Genomic DNA, 3435 nt, shown 5'->3' with positions numbered 1-3435 from the left:
ACCCCAAATTCAACCCAAACTCTTATAAATAGTAAAATGTATTGGATTGTTATATATTTTGACCCTATAAAGAGTAACATAGCTGTTTACTCTCGGTTTTAGCCTGTTTCAGGACAAAATGGGTAAAGTGGTGTGTAAACACTCCAAATTCATCCCAAACTCTTACAATTAGTCAAATGCATTGGACTGTCACACATTTCGAACCTAGAAACAGTAAAAAAGCTATTTACTGCTTCAAATCAATGTTTTCTAGGTTTTACCCTATTTCGGGACAAAATGGGTATAATTGGTGTCTAAACACTCCAAATTCAACCCAAACTATTAAAATTAGTCAAACGCATTGGCTTTTTATATTTTTTGACCCTATAAAGAGTATCATAACTGTTTACTGCTTTGAATCAATGTTTTCTGAAACTGACTTTCTTCAGCAATGTTCAAGGTCACAAGACCCTCTTTGACATCAATAACTGCTCCAACTGTGGCTAGGAATGGCCTTCCAAGAATGATTGGATCTTCAGGTTCCTTGTCCATCTCCAACACCACAAAATCAGTGTGAACCCTTGCCTTCCCTATCTTGACTGGGACATTCTCCAACCTTCCAACTATCTCCTTGTTTGACCCATCAGCTAAACATATATGAAGGTTGGTGGACTTGAAATCAGTTCTCCCAAGCTTTTGTGCTATGGAGTATGGCATCACACTTGTTGAAGCTCCCAAATCACAAAGGCATTGGTTGTAGTGAAGATAGCTAAGTGTGCAAGGCAGATAGAATGGACCTGGATCCTTAAGCTTGATTGGAATGATAACTCCTCCAAGGTCCTCAAGATCCTTCTCATCTTGAGCTTCAGCCTTCTTCTTTGACAAATCAAGCAAAAAGTCTTTGTAGAGAGGATATGGATCATATTGTTCCTAGGCAGGTCCTCTCTCTTCTTCTTGGTAAGCAATGGTGATCTCTTATATGGCCAACACTTCCTCAACCACAGCTTCTTCCTTTAAAACCCTCTCTTCTTCTTGTTGCTTAGCCATCATCTCCATCATCTCCTTTCTCTCAATGATTTCCCTAAGCTCCTTAATCTTTTGTGCTTTGAAACGTCCTGGGAATGGAAGAGGTGGCTTGTAAGCAGGAGGAGTGTACTTAGCAGGCTTGACAGCTTCTGAGTCTGCAACTCGATCGACCACTCGAGCATGCACTCGATCGAGTGGCTGTTCGAGTACTTGGTCGAGTGCAATAACGGACTCCAGTTGCTTTGCACAAACGTCACTTGGGGCTTCAGTAACTAATGAATTCCCCCAAACTTGGACTTCACTGTCCTCAGTGACCTCCTCATCAGAGATATGAATGGCTTTTGCAGTGAACTCCCTTGGATTTTGAACAGCTTTTCCAGGGAGTTGGTTGGGTTTATGAGCTGAAGTAGAGGCAATGTTACTCTCCATATACTTCATCCTGGAGTTGAGACCTTCAAACTTCATGTTCAGATCATTGTACTGTGATGTGAGCCTTTGATTCAACTCAGCAAACTGCTTGGCTTCCTCAATCTTGCCTTGTGTTTGCCCAATCAACAATTGTTGCATCATTGCTCTTAAGTCTTGTTCCTGGCCCTGGTTAGTCTGAAATCCTGGTGGGGGACACAATTGGGGCTGGAACACTTGGTGTTGTTGCTTGGGGATGTAGTTTTGTTGCTGTTGAGGTTGTTGAGGTGGATAGACATGGTCTTGAGGGTTGGCCACATTGGTGCTCCTATAAGAGAGATTGTTGTTCTTGAAACCTCCTTGGTTGTAGCCTTTGAATCCTCCCTGGTTTTGCATGTAGCACAACTCAGCAAAGTCAGGCTCCCCCTCTTGAACTGGAGCTTCCTCTTCACCAATGAAGTGAATGGACTTGGATTGGCTGAGGAGGATCTTGTCAAGCTTCTCATTGACCATCTTCAAATCCTTCTTATACTTGTCCTCTTGATCAGTTGAGGACTCCTTATGGTCCTATCATAGTCCTCATTATAATTGTCATCAGATTGAGCAAGATTCTCAACTAATTCCCATCCTTCTTCCACATCCTTGTTGAGGAAATTGCCATTAGAGGCTGTGTCAAGAAGCATTCTTATCTTGGGAAGCACTCCTCTATACAAGGTGCTTAGAAGTGACTCATTGCTGAAGCCATGGTGAGGACACTGAGTTTGGAATCCTTTAAACCTCTCCCAAGCTTCACAAAAGCTCTCATTATTCCTTTGAGCAAACCCATAAATCTCATTCCTCAGCCTAGCTGTCCTTGCATTGGAGAAGAACTTGGCCAGAAAAGCTTTCTTGCATGCATCTCATGTGGTGATAGCTCCAGTAGGTAGAGTCTTCTCCCAAAGGTGAGCTTTGTCTCCAAGAGAAAATGGGAAGAGCCTTAATTTGAATCCATCTTCACTCACTCCATTGATCTTTGTGAGGCCACATATTCTGTCAAACTCATCAAGGTGATCTAGTGGATCCTCCATTGGCAACCCATGAAACTTGTTTGCTTGTATCATTGACATCAATCCACTCTTGATCTCAAAGTTATTGTTTGCTACTAAAGGTGGCACAATTCCAGCCCTTTGGTTGTGGGTATTGGGTGCATCTCCTGCACCAATGTGCCTTGGTCTCTGCTCATGGATAGCTTGTTGCTCCATGATGTCTTGACCTTGTTGTTGTTGAACTACTCTTCCTTGCTTATGTCTCAAACCCTTTTGTAGCCTGTGGATGTTGTCAATAGGCTGTTGAAGACTATCTTTGCCTTTTGACCTTGTGTGCAACAACAAACTCTACGACAGACTAGAACAGGTACACGGTCGAGCGCAGGCTCGAGTGGGTGGTCGAGTCGACTAGGAAGTAATGGCTATTTAGGTCCGGCTTCTGGCTCGATCAAGTGCTCGATCACAGCTCGGTCGAGTGGTGGTCGAGTAGGTGGTCGAGTGGGTACCTGAAACACAAAACAGCCAAGCAAAGGAAGATTCCAGTTCAGTAACTTCACAAGTGTTTAAAACGAACTTAATCTTAGACTAATAATGATCCTAAATGTCACAAAACACACTCAAATGGGCAACGGCGCCAAATTGAAACTGACTTTCTTTGTGGTGTATGAATGAATGATGTATGGAATGATGATGTATGGAAGGAATAGAAGTCAGGGTGTTTCAATTCCCCTTATGCAGTTGCAGTATAAGAGGTGTCAATCCTATCTGAGTGATTGTGAACAATTAAGATGTGCATATGAGTCTAAGTCAAGCCAATTGTAAAGATTGTTTGTCACTAACAATCCTAAAATGAGATAAGAAATGCAGAAAGTAAAAACAACTAGAACAAGATACTAAATGCAAACAGAACAGACAAATTAAAGCTATAATGAAACTAGAACAGAGATAGACACTATGCTAATGAACTAATGCAAGACAAGTAATGAATAGGAAACTACGT

At 42.1% G+C, this 3435-nt stretch overlaps 1 non-coding gene across 1 annotated transcript; it reads left to right on the top strand.

Moving 5' to 3' along the window:
- The first annotated feature begins 2148 nt into the window (after nt 1-2148).
- Nucleotides 2149-2255, top strand: LOC147950100 (small nucleolar RNA R71). The gene has a single exon (XR_015565219.1). It is a non-coding gene; the product is annotated as a small nucleolar RNA R71 (small nucleolar RNA).
- The last annotated feature ends 1180 nt before the right edge of the window (nt 2256-3435 follow it).

This window comes from Camelina sativa, chromosome 1 (genome assembly GCF_030686135.1).
Source record: "Camelina sativa cultivar CO46 ecotype springtype chromosome 1, ASM3068613v1".
NCBI lineage: Eukaryota > Viridiplantae > Streptophyta > Magnoliopsida > Brassicales > Brassicaceae > Camelina > Camelina sativa.
The sequence above is the reverse complement of the archived record's forward strand: the minus strand, read 5'-3'. Positions and strand labels throughout refer to the sequence as shown.